The following is an 18,403-nucleotide window of genomic DNA, read 5'->3' as shown; positions in this document are numbered from 1 at the left end:
GTAAAATGCAAGATGTGACAAAAGTAAATTTCAGTCTAGAACATGCTTCTATGGGGTTGAGGAAACGGATGTGCATTTTCCAGGGTTACCATCACACGGAATCCCTGGGAGGAAAAAAAACCATGTTTGCCCAGTACCTTAGGTGAGGCACTCATGGTGGATCTTCTTCCAGGAGTTCCTTGGGGGATTGGTTTCACAGAAAATTGGTGTTTTTGGCACGGTGTCCTTCCATAATCGTGAAGAACTATCTGAATCATGAGCAAGACAGAGCCCTACTGATCCCCTTGCTAATATGCTATGAGGTTACTGAGGCTGGTTGGGAACTGCAAACATGTCCACTGCAGAGGCCCAGTGTCCTTGACTGGATCTCTTCCCAGAGCTTCTACGGACCACATTCCCTACGTCATACTCTGACCCTTACAATGGGCATTATTTTCTGGGCACATGATATATTTTCAGGGATGTTCAGAGAGGTTAAATCTGGGATTGATGAAAGCCTGTTTTAGTTTGGATTCCCCTATGCGCATGGGTCATGGCCCCCAAGACATAGATTCAAGCGCAAGTGCTTTATCTGGGGGGGGGGGGAGGGGGGGTGATCCCAACAAACACCTGGAGGGGTGTGGAGAAATGAGACAGGTAAGGGAAAGAGCCAGAAAGTGTTCAATATCAACGAATGTACCCCATGGGTAAATGGAGCTTAAATTGCTGAGGAACTCTGGGAGCAGTGTAGAACATGCTTCAGAGTTATCCCACTGGAGGGGCGCAAGGGAAATGGAATTTATACACCTACTCCCTCAGTCATCTGGGGAGAGCTGCTGAGAGAAATTGGGGAAATGGGAAATTCCACCGGCATTCTGGCCACCTGGCAGAGAAAGACATGAAGCAAAATAACTGCTGGCAGTTGGAAGTTAAGGGGATGAGGGACAGGAGTTGACGGAGAGGTACTGACAGTGTCTGCTACAGAGCTAAAACTCAATTAAGGGAAAAAGAAAAGCAAATGCATCAGGAAAAACAAAGTGAGAAAGATGTTAATCGGTAAAAAAACAAACAAACAAAAGAACCTGTGTCAGAGAGTCTTAGAAGGCTACTCAATCCATTCCTAATTTCCAACCAAAACCATCCATAAATTATACTGAAATGGTACTTGTGGAAAAAGAGGCACTATCCTCTAAGTCCTGGGTGAATATTTGAGGCTCCATCCCAACCTTTCCAGTTAACTTCCCCACCATCCAATTCACACCTGTTGTCTTTAGGTAGACCACCTCCTTACTGCCCAGTGTGCTCACGACGGGCTCACTGTGACCATCGTACCTTTGCTCATGCTGCCCAGCCTGCCTGGACTTGTCTCCACATCATGAGAAGCTCCCTATTTTTAAGACGTAACTCGAACCCTCCTCTGTCCAATGAGGTCCTACCAACACTGATTGCTCCCTTGTCTGCTTGCTTGCTCATTGCTGTGGTAAGCAGAATAATGGCCCCAAATAAGTCCACACCCTGATTCCTAACATCGGTGAATATGTTACTTTACTTGGCTGAAGGGACTTTGTAGATGTGATTAACTTCAGGATTTTGAGATGGGGAGATAATTTTGGATTATCCAAGTGTACCCAATGTATAATCAAAAGATACCTTAAATGATAGAAGAGTCAGAGTCAAACAAAACAAACCAAACCAAACCAAAACAAAACAAAACAAAACAAAAGACAAAAAACAAAACCTGAGTATGTGACCCTATTTGGAAATAGGGTCATGGGCCCTAAATTTATGTGACTGGTGTGCTTCTAAGAAAAGTAAAGATACACAAGAAGAAGGCCATTTGATGATGGCGGCAGAGATTAAAAGGATGCATGTAAAAAACAAGTAATGCCAAGGATTGTTGCCAATTCTAGAAGCTGAGAGATAGCTATGGAACAAGTTGTCCCCACAGCCTTCAGGGAAAGCTTGGCCTTACCCAATGCCTTAATTTTGGACTCCTAGTCTCCAGAATTATGACATAATGCACTTCTATTGTTTTAATTCACTTAGTTTGTACTTTAGTCAATAGTAGCTTTAGGAAACAAATCCACAACATTATAGGTTTCCTGTAAAGATTAAATGTAATAGTAGGTATAAAGTCCTTAGACCACACCTTTGTCATATTGGAATGTTGGAGAAATGAATCAAGTACTGCGCCAAAGATGGCCAAGGGGACTAAAACAAGCTCCGGTCTCCAGCTTAGAGACTCTCTTCTTGCTTTCTTCTTGCCTTGTTTGCCATGCGGCCAAAAACCCGCCACAGATATGGAAGCTGACAACTATCAATTATCCTTCCCCCCTTCATTCGGAGCTCAGATCTTTGGAGAAACGGTCTCTGAGCCCGCCGGTGTTAAATAAATCTCGGATCCACCAAGATCTCCGAGTGCCACTGGTTTTTCCGCCAGGGTTCCAGCCTGGTTCCATGACAGGAAGTGTTAAATAACAGTAAGTAATCATCACTGCTTCATATTTACTAGCCTTATTATCATTAATTTTTAAAAACGTGGTTGAGTGACTACTGACACACTCTCTTAAGCATCTCATGGGCAGAGATCACATCTTATGCTTCCTCACTGATAATAAATCTTTAAAAATTTTTCAGTTTTAACTTTTAATATGATAGACATACCGAACTATAGCTCACATAACAGAGGCTCTTAAGGATCCTCAATAATTTTAAGAAGTGTAAGAAGTCCTGCGAGCAAAATGCTTGAGAAATTCTGGAAGCGAGTCTTTAAAATTAGAGGCTTTATTTATCTTTAATTATTCAGGCAACTGGTCTTCACTCAATATATAGTCTTTGCACAAAATTGATAGCGCCAGCCATCTGGGAGGTTGGATTTGGATAGTGATAGTGCAAAAATTATTTTACGCTTTTTTTTAATGCTAATTTATTTTTGAGAGAGAGAGAGAGAGTACAAGTGGAGGGAGAGACAGAGAGAGAGGGAGACAGAGGATCTGAAACAGGCTCCCCGCTGAGAGCAGCAAACCGGATCCAAGCAACAGTTTTGCTTTAGCCTTTCTAAACCTCATATTACCATCTCTTCGGCAAGAGATGTTTTGCCCTTAATTTCAGTGGTGTTGATAATGACGATGACGATGGCTTATTGACCCAGAAGGTATTGTATTTTGCATCGCATTTTTTTTCAATCACTTTTCCATCCTGTGACACTAGGAAGATTCTGTAATTTTGTGATCACTTTCAGTTATTATAAGCTTAGATGTAGGACAGTTCAGTGTCTCCAGCTTAATCAGACATCTAATCTGTGTTCCTCTTTATGGAATATTCCCTTCATGCTCCACTCTCTTTGCTTAGGATTCTCTCTCCTATTCTACAGAGAAAAACCACAACACATCTCATTAGGCTAAAGAACTTTCTCAAATGTGAAGGTTTCTTTTTCCCTACCCTAGTCTTTTGATTTTTTTTATTCGTGTCTAATTTATTCACTGCTGGATCCCAGGCACTTATTACATTACAGTACCTGTTACAGGATAGGTGCTCAATAGATATTTAGTGAATCTGTAATTGACTGAGTATCCTAGACCAGGAAAGAGGTGGGACTGGCTCCGTTGCCCACACTTAGTAGGCCGTAGAAGGAATGTCAGGCCACCAATTCCTTTGCAGCTTCATTTGGATTATGGGGATAGAACCACCATCCCCCCGTATTATTTTACATCTTTCTCCTCAGCCTTTGGTTCTAGTTTCTAATCCTGGGGAAAATCAGGATGACTATTCTATTGCAATAATCCACTTAAAACAGCAACTCCTACTATTTACTCAGCACTACTGTGTCCCAGGCATTGTTCATATATTACCTTCATTTCTTACCAGCACTCTTGCGAGACAAGGATTATACTCTCCATTCTCAAATGAAGAAACTGAGTCACAGAGAATTTAGGAAATGCGTTCAAGGCCACAGCTAGGGAGTAGTAGAGCTGAGAAATTGAGAAAATCATGTCTCAACCTTTGGTGAGTCATTAGTTCTTAAAGTGATTACGTGTGGAAATGAAAAGGGCCCTGTAAATTAATAAATAACTTAAGTGCACATTTTTATCCATACTTTTCATTTTATTTTATTCCTTTGCAGAGCCTTAATAACCATCTTACTTGTCCTAAAAAAATAACACCAAATAAATTAATGACTATAAATAAGCTTCAATACTTCTGAAACACAACTATATTTGTATTTTCTGTCTCTCTCTCTTTCTCTCTCTCCCTCACTCTCTCCTTCTCTCCTGTTCTCTCTCTCCCTCTCCCTCCTTCCTTCTCTTTCAGTTGAGAAGGATTAGTTTAAACATAATCTATGGTTCATGAAACGTGACCACCATTTATTCATCCATAGCCCTCTTTCAGTATTATATTTATTACTTTCTAAATATTATCTAATATAACACCTACAAAACCACCATCTAATAATGTAAAACCTACAACAGCATCTGTAACTAGTATCTACTTCTATGTTTGTGCTCCTTCTATATCTCAACACCCTATCATATTTCAACTCTCAAAATAGTAACTCCATCCTGAACCTGTGATCATCACTCCCTTGCTTTTTGTTTCTTGTTTTTGGCTACATTCTCCAACAATAAAATGAAACAGAATACATTTTTCTACTTATGTGGTGGGTCCTTAAAACAATGAATTCACTGACCTACTAAATAACTATTTCCAGCCTTTTCTTTTCTGAAACCATACTGTTCTTTAAGAGTTAGAAGCAATGTTGGGGTGGGGTGGGGGAGGGGGGGGGATGGAATAAGAGTTAAAAGCAACCAAACTTTAAAATATCCAGCTAGGGCCACCTGGATGGCTCAGTCAGTTAAGCATCCAACTTGGGGCCAGTTCGTGATCTCACGGTTCGTGAGTTTGAGCCCCACATTGGGCTCTCTGCTGATAGGTCAGAGCCTGGAGCCTGCTTTGTATTCTGTGTCTCCCTCTCTCTCTGTCCCTCCCCCACTCATGCACTGTCTCTCTTTCTTTCCCTCTCTCTCAATATAATCAATAAACATTAAAAAGATAACAAAACTTCAAGTAAATTTTAAAACATAATAAAAATAAAATAAAATAACATATCCAGCTAGTCTTCCATAAAAGAAAAAGAATCACCATAATCTAGGCTTGAAATCTTAACATTATCTCTGTCTTCAACCTCTCCCTCACCTCCAAATTCTATTTTGACTCTTTATTAATATACGTTTTAGCCTTGGAGCAACCTAACTTGAATTTGGTGTCCAAATTCTACCAGGCTGCAGATTAGTCTTTGGAGGAATCTTCTTAAGTGTCCAATTCTCTAGGTAAGAACAAAACTCCAAAGACACAGTCTTTGCAGAGAATAACAGGAAGCCATTTGGTTTCCATAAACAAAACCTTCTGAAGGAACACACCACACGGGTCCCCTGTGTGGGACAAAAGAACAATTGGACACACCTAATAGCCCCAGGACAGAAACCAAAACAACCACACCCTTCAAGTGATCAGGTCCTTCAAGACTATGCATACAAAAAAGCAACTATGTAAGGAACCAGTTTCCTTCATATCCCAGGGTCACAGCGGTAAACACATTGATAACTGATAAATTGCTTGATAACCTACCTAAATAATAAACACCCTACTAATAGTAATCCTTTTCAGAATCCTGGGGCGATTGCATCTGTAGGGGAACAACCAGGATTGGACATGAGTAACCCTTAATGATTAAGAATGAAATAAAATTTAATTAAATTATTTCTAGGTGGTGGAGCGCTGGTTTAGACAGAGCACTCCTGAAGGCTAACACTCATTCTCAGGAGTACTGTCTTCAGTCAGTTTCCCTAAGTGGAGTCCGAGAGGGGTATTTGGCTGCAAACAATTAACGGGGGAAGTATTCTTAAGGGAAAAATGTTAAGACAGTGAGGGAAGCAGAACAAGAAAGGGAATGGATTGAAGCATGGGATTCAGTAAAGTCAAACTTTGCTGGACCAGTTCCACCGCCAGGCAGGGGAGGGCTCTAGACCAGAGCATACAGGGCATCTCAGCAATGTCCCTGGCTGACAATCAAGCTAATTAACATATCCATCACCTCACACTGTGGTGTGTGTGTGTGTGTGTGTGTGTGTGTGTGTGTGTGTTGAGAACAATTTGGATCAACTCTCAGCAGATTTCAAGTACAGAAGGCAGTATCATGAACTAAAGTCACCATGCTCTACATTAGATCTCCAGAATTTATTAATCCCACATAACTGAAACTTTGTACCCTTGGATCAACATCTCCCCATTTCCCCCATTCCTTAGCCTGTGGAGACTACCATTCTAGTCTCTGCTTCTGTGAGTTCAACTTCTTTAGATTCTACATATAAGTGAGATTATGTAGTATTTTTTAATCTTTATTTATTTTTGAGAAAGAGACAGAGTGTGAGCAGGGGGGGAACAGAGAGACAGGGAGACACAGAATCCGAAGCAGGCTCCAGGCCTTGAGCTGTCAGCACAGAGCCCGACATGGAGCTCGAACTCACAAACTGTGAGATCATGACCTGAGCCAGACGTTCACCGGAGCCTGAGCCACCCAGGCGTCCCTGAGATTATGTAGTATTATGTGCATGCTTATTTTACTTAGCATAATGTCCTTCAGGTTTATCGGTGTTGTTAAAAATGGCAGGACATCCTGAATACTATCGGTGTGTGTGTGTGTGTGTGTGTGTGTGTGTGTGTGTATAGATAGATAGATAGATCTATATATTTCACATGTTATTATCCACTCATCTTCAACAGATATTTAGGTTGTTTCTATACCTTGGCTATTGTGAATAATGCTGCAGTAAACAGGGGAGTGTGTGGAAAAAGAAATCCTTGTACGCTATTGGTAGGTATGAAAATTGGGGTAGTCATTGCAGAAAACAGTATGGAGTTTCCTTTTAAAACATAAGAAAAAGGACAACACTCTTTTAAAAGTGCTCAACGTTTGATCCAGCATTTCCACGTCTCAGAGTTTGCCTTCAAGAAGCAATTAAGAATATGAGCAAAGATTGAGCCACAAGATTTGTACATTACTATTGTTTATAATGAAAAAAAAAAAACTTGGAAAAGTCTAAAGCCCAATCAGAGAGGACTTATTAACTAAATTGTAGTTCACTCACAGAAAGAAACACTAAAAATGGCCATTTAATGTTGTAGAGAAATATGAATTCACTTTAAGGAATGATATTTAAGTTAATTTTTCAAAGTAAGCTACAAAAAAGAACAGCATGATATAATATCAGTTTTCTAAAAGAAATTGATAATGTACAATAACTAATATATTGGCAAACCACGTACACCACATGTATATAATATGTAATGTTAGATTATTCACTAGACACCTGGGTGGACCAATAGCTCAGTAACTAGAGGTAGGTAGTGTAAGTACTAGGTAGTAGGTAGTAGGTAGGCAGGTAGTAGTAGGTCGATAGCTAGACAGCAAGCTAGAGAGCCTGGAAGGAAGTGTAGCAGAATTCTGATATTTTCTGGGATGCTGGAATGAATTACATGCCATGGTAATCTTTACCTTTTTGCTTATCTGTATTTTCTAAAATGAACTTATTTTACTTTTATAAAAAACATGTAGCGGTGAAAAATACACATTTCTAGTAAGATATGTCTATCAATTATGAAGGTAGTCCTAAAAGATTGGCCCCACGATAGCCACAACTCAGCGAAGCTGCTCCTTCGAGTGACCCTCCCTAGTAGCTGTAGTTACCACAGACTTACTTACACAGCCTGTGTTGAGGCTTCTCTGCACTTGGTCCCTTCCAAGTCCCCGCTTATGGATCTTAGAGCCTTGGTAAAGCCTGTAACTTCCCCACTCTTCTCTTCATTTATATACGCAAGGATTGTTCTCTCCAAATAGGCCCCAGGCCATTTTGTTAATTTGCTACACTGTCCTCAACTTTCAGGTAACTTGACACAAAAGCACATCAGAACTCTTTCAAGTGGCAGTAGCCAAGCCTGGAGGACCCATGTTGTAGGCAATAAATTTCCCTTTCTCAGGGCCTCTTTCAATACCTCCTGCCCTATGCTTGTACCCCAATGTTTATAGCAGCACTCTCAACAATAGCCAAATTATGGAAAGAGCCTAAACATCCATCAACTGATGAGTGGATAAAGAAATTGTGGTTTATATACACAATGGAATACTACGTGGCAATGAGAAAAAATGAAATATGGCCTTTTGTAGCAACGTGGATGGAACTGGAGAGTGTTATGTTAAGTGAAGTAAGTCATACAGAGAAAGACAGAGACCATAAGTTTTCACGCTTATGTGGATCCTGAGAAACTTAACAGAAGTCTATGGGGGAGGGGAAGGAAAAAAATAAAAAGAGGTTAGAGAGGGAGAGAGCCAAAGCATAAGAGACTCTTAAAAACTGAGAACAAACTGAGGGTTGATGGGGGGTGGGAGGGAGGGGGGGGTGGGTGACGGGTATTGAGGAGGGCACCTTTTGGGATGAGCACTGGGTATTGTATGGAAACCAATTTGACAATAAATTTCATATTTAAAAAAAATACCTCCTGCCCTAGAAACTCCGCATGTTTACATTTCTGAATGGTACCATGTTGCGGGAAATGCTATATCATGATTTGATTGGCAATAGCCCTCATGAGGAAGAGTTATTCAACTCATGATAGATTTGCAGCAGATGTGAAAGAAAAGGAAAGGTCTGTTTTTTTAAGTACGTAAGCTATCATGAGATCATGTTTTTAAAACTATTAATAAGGAGAATATGGCATTCAAAGCATTAAAACATTGAGGTATCCTGGCATTCATGAAATTAAATCCATATGGTTATGATATAGTACTAAATTCCATTTGCAGTTATTTTATTAGGATTTTCAAATCAATATTTGTGAGATTAATCACTTCTTTTCTTGCTACCCTATTCAAGATACTTTTTTTTCTGTTTTCTGTTTAATCAGTGACTATTAATTTATGGGAAAAAATGGAAGGCTCTTTGTTTTAGGTCATAGAAGCAAAGACTGCAACAAAGATTCTGTGCAACCTATTTATTGAGCGATTTCTTCCAGAAGAAACCAGTGAGGCAAGGACGGAAGAAGATAGGGCAAAGGAAGAAGAAGTCATGCCACAGCCTCTATCTAATCCCATGGGGAGCTCCAGCATGTAAATGGTGTCACAGAGCTGTGCCACTTGAGGCAAGGGGTTAGGGTTTCTCCCTTCACCATAGTGTGCCATTTGCTGCGGGGTCCTCCAGGGAAATGAGCAGAACCTCTCAGGTATTTGTGGGTGAGTTGGCTGCCAGAGGCAGGGGGAGTTCTCCTGTGCAGAGTACAAGTGTGAGGCATTAGCAGTCAACAGTCACAGCAGCTCATGAATGAGTACTCTGGACACATCAGATCAAAGTGGAATACCAAAAGCATCTACTAAGTGTCTTTACTTTTCTGTGCTCTGGAATATTTGAGATACACTCAAAATAATCTGTCACTTAAGGGACTGAAGAATTTATTAATGGAAAAAGTATGAGATGAGTATTTATTGAGTGGAAAGTCCTTTGACCACATTCCCAGTTGTGTCCCTGACAACTGGTCTACTTAGATTTTCTGTTTCTTCCAAAGTCAGCTTTAGTAATTTGTATTTTCTTTAGACAACCATTACTTCACTCAGGTTTTAAAAATGTTTATCATAAAGTTACACAATGTAAATTACCATAATTCTTTTGATTTGTTTCTTTAGTTGGGCCAATCTTCAAGTTATGGTGGCTGCAGTATGGCCCCTCTCCTTCTGATAATTTCTGTCCACTAAATTGAGGAAATGTCTGCTCTCTTTGGGGATGACTTTTTGATCCTGGAGAAAGTGTCTACTTCATTCCACTTCTGGAATTCATTTCCAAGTCCTGTTGTTTTCCTTTCCAATTCTCCTATATTCATTCTGGGTAAAGTGAGCAGAAAAGAAATGCCGTCTCCCTGAGGCTTGATTAGCAGTGATGCTTGCATGTCAATGTGTAACAAAATGGACTGTATCCACTGTTCCAGTGTTTACTGTAATTCTCTTTTTTCCCAAGGCCTCAATTAGGCTGAAACTGGAGTGAATTAACAGCCTTCTTATTGTGCTCAGAAACCTCCTAAGGCTTTATTAAAAGAGGCAATGGCTTTATACCGTCAACTTATCTAAGCTGGAACATTTCCCCAAATACCCTGCCTGTGTGGTTCTAGGTTAGGATTGGCCACAGAGAAATTTCATTGAGATTTGGGAAGTGGAACTGTATCCACAGCAATTTTGTTAAGCTCTGAAGGTAGGTGTGTGGCTGGGTACTGATGCAGCTCATACGCATTTTACTGGTCTGGCTTCTCTGGGTTCTACCAGATCTCCTCCTTCAGCTTCTCTCTAGTCTTGGACCACGTGTGTTTTCATCTCCATGGGGGGAGGGGGCTCGACATGAACATCTTCAGTAGGCCACCATCTTCACTGGAATTATAGGAAGCGAGGGACAGACACGGATACCAGCTCATCCTCGCAGGTTTCATTTTGCCCTTGGTCTCCACCACTACATTCAGTCTTCCCTTCTCAACTGTCTGCCCAGGACCAGACACAAAGGCACCCAGCTCCACCTAGAGCTCTTAATCAGCTTCCTAGACTAGTTAAGGTCTAATTCTATAGAATTTAGGGTGGGTATTTTCTTCTGCTTGGTCCCTGACTGATACAAACGATCAAGCTCATTAGCCTGGCTCCTCCTTACTGTAAGTTTAATTTTTGTCTGCAAACTACCTTAGAGCTCCTGAAAATATACTTATTCAGGGTAAATTCATAAATTTGTCAGCTGCTGAGCCCCACAGTGGACCTACTCTGTCTAGGTTTAAGCTGAGATCTCCTTGCTATAAATATGGTTTCAACTAAAACCCACCACAGTGCAATGCAGATATTATTCTTCAACTTTACAGATAGAAAAAACAAGGCTCAGAGGTTATGTATTTGGCTTAAAGTGACACAGCTGATAGGTAACAGAGCAGGGATTCAGGTCCAACGTGAATCTAGGCAGGAGCTATATCTTTCATGTATGTCCCAAATCAGTCAAGACAGAGCTAAGGCAAGGCGATCAAGGACAAAAATCCAGAAGTCCACTGGCCATAATTTCCCCTCTTCAGTTTACTTCTTTGAAGCTTCAGTGCCCTCTATCCTGCCTTTCCTCCCAAACCCTAACATTTTCCTGTAAGTGGTGTGAGCCTTAAAAATACCTTACATGGGCAGGCAACCAGGGTTTGGGCATGCAGCCCTCTAGTTTCAGACACTTCTTGCCCCAAAGGGTATTAACTGGAAATTCTATTCACCATTTTTCAACTCCACACAAGTTCCGATTGGCTCCTTGGCCCTTGTTCGTGGATTTTAAGTCATGCCTCCCTTACGTGACTTTTTGAGTGTTATACAGTTTTAGTACAGAAGGTGATTTTAAAGATAATTTTATATGAAACCTCCTTTTACAGGTGAGAATACTGAACTCAGAGAAGGAAAGTGACTCTTTCAAGATCACATCTTGTGATTTGCAGTTAATATTGAGGGGAAACCCGTTGTCTCTGATTAGAAGCTAAGGGAAATGCCAAGGGCTACAGCCGTGGACATGACATGGTTAGCACGGGAAAAGCTAGATTATCCTACAAACTTCTGCGAAGGAGAACATCAAATGCCTTCGAGCCTTTTATACTGACTGAACAGAACATTTTGCTGTTACCATACTTGGTTTAATCCCTTTGCCTCTAATACCCACAAGCAGTCCATTTTTTTTTCCAGTGTCACAGCCAGCTGTGCTCTAACATTGAAACAAATTAAAAAGTAATTACCTCAATAATGGGTTAGTTGCTGAGTTTAATCACTCTGAAAAAGTGCTTGGCTTTTCCATCTATGGAATAATAAAATGTTGCATTTCTGTGTGGTCCATCATTCAGAGGTCCATAAGAAGATCATGCTTTGGTGGTATAGACTGACATTAACAACAGAAAAGGAGAGGACGGATGGATGGATCCCCAGTATCTACAAGAGGGAAGGAAGGCTGGTGACCAACAATATTCAGGGAGTTGATTTTACACTTACCTAGGTAAGAAGTAACAACAAACAAAGTATATCTCATACCTTCAGTAGACAAAATCAAATGAATAAGATATAATCAGTATTTTTATAATTCATAGCCTCATCCTCTCTCTTTCCATCCACTAGGTTTTGTTCGATTTCTCCATTTCTTCCTAACTGTAGTGAAATTCCCTTCTAATTCTATTGAGCTGCACCTTAAGCAGAAACTCCCTCACTCATTCTGTAGCTTTCTTAGAGTCAGCCGACCTAGGCTGGGCTCAGCACTGCTCTACAAGTATCTCATCCTTTTCTCTGGACTAGTAATGAGTCCAAACATGTTCTTATGGAGATGGCAGAGGCCCAAGAACAAAAGAAAAATGAATCTGCTTGAGACCTAGTCTTGGTCTGGACATCAGCATTTCTATTACATTTTATCGACCAAAGCAAGTCACGCGGCCAATCCCAAAGTCAAGAGGCAGAGTAGCACTCTTTGCCAACATCAGGAAGACACTGCAAAGTCACATGGCAAAGGACATGGATAAAGGGTGAGGTAAATAATTGGGACCAATAACAACACAAGCTATCACAGCAGGGTTTTCAGCATTCTATCCTAGAATCCCTTCCATTCTGTTCCTGGTGGTCTAAGAGGGAGATTCTTCATTCTCAAACCCACTCCACTGACTCTTTTTCTCTCTAGATCACTCTGTTTTTAGTTGCCATTCTATCTTCTTTCCCTTCTCCCAAAGTAGCCTCATCTAATACTCCCAGAGGGAAAAGCCAACTTCATGAGACTGCCCCTGAAAACTCAAGTTCAAAGTATCTTGAGAGTTCATTTTTGATTCATTAACTAGAAGGAATAGTGATGTGTTTAGCTTTAAGTCTGGGCTTTTAATCTCTCTCCATCTTACCAGCCCTGCTTCTCTCTGTGTGGTTTTATTCTTTACACAGCCTCCTTCCATGTAGTAGGCAAGATGGCTGCTAGGAGCTCCAAAATAACATTCTCCAAGCCCAACACTCCTTCTTCCAAAGTGTACACATTAACCCTGGCAACATCTCTAATTGGCTCTGTTTGGGTCACTTGCTTATGCTTGTATCAATCACTGCAGCTAGGATAAAGGAATGATCTTATCAGCCAATCCTGATCATGTGCCCACCCTTGCAAAGAGTGGTAGGGGGCTTGTTACTATGACATCAACAGGACCATATGGCATGGGAGAGGGATTATTCATATGAGCCAAGAGAAGGATATTAGGAAAGTAAGCTGGCTAAACAAAAACTCTAGCTGGTGTGGTACATTAAAACTAGAGACTGAATAGAGCCTTGTTTGGGTTTATATCGTCCTTATTCTAAGTATAATGGGCTTTGCAGGATGGCTGCTATTAATGTGAGGAATAACCCCCTGTTTCCCAGTTCCTGTATCCACTTACCTACATTTGCACACATGAAAACTTTCATTATGTAATTGGGAGAAGATAAAGGAGACTATGAGAGAAGAAGAATTTAAGAAGAAAAACAATGATAAGTGGGATGAATATATAGAAATCTGTTAACCACTGGTTTCTTTTCATTGACTTTAGAGTCCCTTTTGTGAAAGGAGTCATTAAAGGGAAGTGCATCAAAGAGGACTTTTGATATTCTGGGTTTAAAGAGTTCTTTGGGGTCCAACTAAAGTGGAACAGCTTTAGAAAGTATTACTCTTTTGTTCATTTAAAATCATTTTTATTGAGAAATAAAATGACATACATCACTGTATAAGTGTAGGGCATACAGCGTGAGGTTTGATTTACATATATAGTGAATTGATTACCAAAATAGATTCAGCTAACAACCGTATTTTCATATGGACACAATAAAAAGAAAAAAAAATGTTCTCCTCGTGATAACACCTCATAGGATTTACTCTCTTAAAAACCTTCCTATATGCCGTCTAGCAATGTTTGCCACAGTCAACATGTTGTACCTTATATCCCTCACTTATTTGTCTTATAAGTGCAAATTTGTACCTGTTGACCAACTTTCTACAGTCCCCCCAACCTACCCCATTTCTACTACGTCTGATCTCTTTTTCTAGGAGTTTCTTTTCTCTTTTTCTTTCTTTCTTTTTTTAGATTCCACATATAAGTGAGATCATACAGTTTTTGTCTTTAGTTCACTGTTTCTGATAATATAAACAAAAAGAGAATGAAATTTAAAAACATTAACTGTATAATCCAAGTAATCCCAAATATCTTATTTAAGGTAACGCCATTACAAACCAAAAAGTATACATTTGGAAAAGAAAAGAACTTTTCCCTACATGTTTATTCTGTCATTTATTAGTTAATATGACAGATTATATTTTTATATTCTTTAATGTATGTCTATATCAAATAGTGAGGTCAGATGTAAATATAGCCATAATAAAAGCAGCAAAGCTTTTTTTTTCTTCCCCAAACCCAAAATAAAACCAGAGTACCTAAATAGCAATATGAAAATCTACAAACAACATCTACAACAAAACTAAGTGGCAAGGTATCCCTTAAATACAACCAGGAAAACAAAGAAAAACAAAGAATGACAAGCCCAGTAGCAAAGACTATCCCTAGCACCCAGGTTGTTGACCAGACAAGGAAATGTACAAGATGAGCCTAGAAAGTCCTACTGCAGAGTAAGGAAGATATCAAAGACTAGAGGGTTCACATGGAAACAGATTTGTGAACCAAACTGAAGAAGCTCCCACTGGCCAAATTTGGTACAGAGTGGGCTTCAGTAAAGATAAGAATTGCAAACTCATCAAATCATGTATTAATAATGATATAAAAATTGGTTGCTTTCAAAGGATTACAGAAACAAATTCATTGTTTTAAAAACTGACAAATAGGGGCATCTGGGTGGCTCAGTCTGTTAAGGGTCTGACTCTTGATTTTGGCTCAAGTCATGATCCCAGGGTCACGGGCTCATCAGGCTCTGCACTGAGCATGGAGCCTGCTTGAGATTCTCTCTCTCTCTCTCTCTCTCTCTCTCTCTCTCTCTTTCCCTGCCTTGCTCACATGCTCTCTTGTTCTCTCTCTTTCTAAAAATAAAAAAAAAGGAAAACTGGCAAATAAAGGGAGAAAATCAAGCATCTATTCTGTCATTCCTATGTGAACTGTACCACTAAGTGACCTCTACAACTCACAAATGGATCTAAGTATCAGCTCCTGCTAAAAGAAGAAATGATGCACCTCCTGATAAAAGAATACATTACCTAGAGTCTGGCCAAAGGGAGTGAAGCTGAGTCTGGTAAAACTTCATTTTATTTGCAGGAAATACACAGTTGAACTTCACCATCATTATACAATCCATAAAACCCACACTGTGCAAAACTCTACCGGTTAAATGGCCTAGGTTTTTTAGCAGATAAAATGTAAAGAAAACAAAAAGAAAGAAGGAGAATCCTTAGATTAAAAAAAATTTTTTTTAAGTTCTTAAACGTGAGCAAATTTAAACTATTATATCAAGGGATAAACATTTGAGAGATGAAACCATAAAGAAATGCAAGAAAGTTGTAATTCAAAAGTTAAGATGGTGCTTATTTTTTGGAAAGAGGGAAGGCCTAGAGTTGCACATGGATGCTTCCTGGGGTGCTAGCGACACTTTCTTTGTTGACCTGGGTAGTGATTTCACGGGTGTTTCCTTTATAATATTTCGATGACTTGTACATTTGTTTTCTGTGGTTGCCCTTCTATTTCTTTTATTTCTTTTTTTTTTGTTTTATTTTTTTCAATGTTTATTTATTTTATTTTGAGAGACAGAGAGAGGCAGGGGAAAGGGTGGAGAGAGGGAGAGAGAGAGAATCTCAAGGTGGCTCCGAGCTGTCAGTGCAGAGCCTGACGCAGGGCTTGATCTTACAAACCATTAGATCATGACCCGAGCTGAAATCAAGAGTCAGTCAGTCAGTCAACTTCCTGAGCCACCCAAGTGCCCTTTAAAATATAAATGGCAAATTACGAAACAATGAAGGGCAAAAAATAGAAGTGGGAAATAGTATGGTAAGCTTACCTTAAGTTCAAGGCCATCTTTTAATTGGAACACCAAAGCCAATCACCCTGGGGCAGAAAAAAAAGGAGACAGAATGTCACTCATGGACAAAGTTGAGACCCTAGAGATAACAAAGTGTCAGAGCAGATGCTACTGTCCAGAATCTACAACTTCCACCAGGCAAAACATGCTGACATTCTAGTCCCTAGACGAACAGAGAAAGTAATCATAAAAATGCTTTTAAAAATAAATTATCAATGAATGGAATCAAGGGGTTGAGGGGATTCGCAACTATAGATATCATATTCATAAAATGGGAAATAGAATCCACTAAATGCAAATGTACTTTGTTACCAACTTTTCTGGACTGCATCTTATCAGTCCTCTTACAGAAGCCTTTGTCGTATACTTCCCTCTCATAGCAAACAATAGTGACTCCCTAGTGAGCCACTGAGTAACCTAGGAGCACCTGGGTGGCTCAGTTGGCTAAGCATCCAACTCTTGGTTTCAGTTCAGGTCATGCTCTCACAATTCATGGGTTTGAGCCCCCCATCATGTTCTGTGCTGACAGTACGGAGCCTGCTTGGAATGATTCTCTCTCTCCCTCTCTCTCAGTCCCTCTCCTGCTCTCTTTCTCTCTCTCTCTCAAAATAAATAGATAAACATTTAAAAAATTATAAACTGAGTCACCTAAATGGGCAATTCAATTTGTCTATTTTGAGACCCTCCAGGTTAGAAGGGGCTTATACATGATTCTTTCTTTTTTTAATTGAAATACATTTGACATACAATATTGTGTAAATTTATGGTGTACAAGATGTTGATCTGATACATTTACATATTGTAATAAAATTGCCATTTAGTGATAGCACCACTATCATGTGACAAAATCATCAGTTCTTTTTTGGAGTTATTCTTCATACTGAATCACACAAAAGGAATGTAACTTGAGTTCTTGCCACAGTGGGGTCTACCTTGACATTTCCAAAAGCAGAAGATGAAAAGCTTAGACCTGGCTAATTGTGAGAGACTGAATTAGTGCACTAATTCTTCACCTATCTTTGTACCCACATCTTTTGCCAAGTCAATGAGGGGTTCCTCCTACTAGAGGTATTCTTCTACTTCCTCTCCCTCTCTTCATGTTGGCCTTAACCAAGAGAATGGCCAAGAAGTGTGCCATTTTCCATATGTTATGCTTCTCTAATTTTTCCTTCTCCTTTAATTCCTGACTGCAGACTAAAAGAGAGGACAAGGAGATCCAAGCTTTAGCAATAAAATTCATATAGAAAATTCAGTTATCTATACATTGCAGCCTTCATCCCTGGCCTCCTACCTTTTATTTCTGTTCTCTCTTCCCAACTATGTGATTTTATGATTTGATCCCTCACGTGGCCTGCATGAGTGGAGTACATGCACTCCCCACATTGTCTTTTGCCTCTATTCCTAGATAAGGGTTGGAAGTGGGGTGGAGGGAAGGAAGAAAAGGGGGAAGAAAAACTTGTCACTGTTCGTGTTCCATTTTAAACTGCATCCCACCTACAGCCTATTCTGTCATTTCGGAACCATCACTCTCACCTATGATTCATTTCTGCATGTTTTGTTATTCCCAATTTCGCAATCTCAAGACACTACAAAGAAATATGCCAGGCGATAAAGAAGATTCTCATAAGGAGAAAATGGATGCTGTCTTCCCCAACCCAACACATTACAAGGTAGTGAAATTGCCAACAATCCTCCTGGAGGCAAACAAACTGTCGCAAGAAGACATCCTCAAAGACTCCCTTTCATCCTGTGAATCAGGATGAAATGACAGATGCCTCGCATTCATCCTGGGAGTGTGGGGTTCTTCCCCAGAGAGGAACCACTGGCCATACAGGGCTGGATGACCAAGCATCACCACCACAAAAGAGAAAGAGTGGCCATGACAATGCTGCCACCTTCCACTGGAAATTTCTCTCCTCCCCTCTTTCTGGCTGGGTTACAGCCTTGTAGCTGCCATGGCTGGAGTTCACATTTCTGATGCTCCAGGGCAGTGAAATCTCATGAGTGGAATATTCCGTATCTTTAATGCAGGGAATTTTTTTGGATGATTACCTTTTCCAAACTGTGAACAAAAATTTGCATGACTACATCAGCGCTCCTAGGGATTGCCAAAGAGCCGTTATAAGCCAATGTCTTTAAATCTGCCATTCAATTACCCCAGAAACATCTTCTGAGGGAATGAAGCTAAACATTGAGTGTGCGCTATTTACCATGTACTTTACATATCTTACCTTTTATTCAATTCTCATAACATCCCGATAAAACACGTATTTTTATTTCCATTCTACTGATGAGGAGGATTAAGGGTCAAGGAGATTCAGTTACATT

The 18,403-nt window shown here is 40.0% G+C and overlaps 1 long non-coding RNA gene across 1 annotated transcript in view; it reads right to left on the bottom strand.

Annotated features, from left to right (window-relative positions):
* Positions 1-16,104, bottom strand: part of LOC125175409 (uncharacterized) — a 51,364-nt gene extending 35,260 nt beyond the window's left edge. The window contains exon 1 of the long non-coding RNA XR_007155782.1: positions 16,055-16,104. This is a non-coding gene — a long non-coding RNA (uncharacterized LOC125175409). The remainder of the gene's footprint in view (positions 1-16,054) is intronic.
* Between the last annotated feature and the right edge of the window lie 2,299 nt (positions 16,105-18,403).

Source organism: Prionailurus viverrinus, chromosome C2 (genome assembly GCF_022837055.1).
Source record: "Prionailurus viverrinus isolate Anna chromosome C2, UM_Priviv_1.0, whole genome shotgun sequence".
NCBI lineage: Eukaryota > Metazoa > Chordata > Mammalia > Carnivora > Felidae > Prionailurus > Prionailurus viverrinus.
The sequence above is the reverse complement of the archived record's forward strand: the minus strand, read 5'-3'. Positions and strand labels throughout refer to the sequence as shown.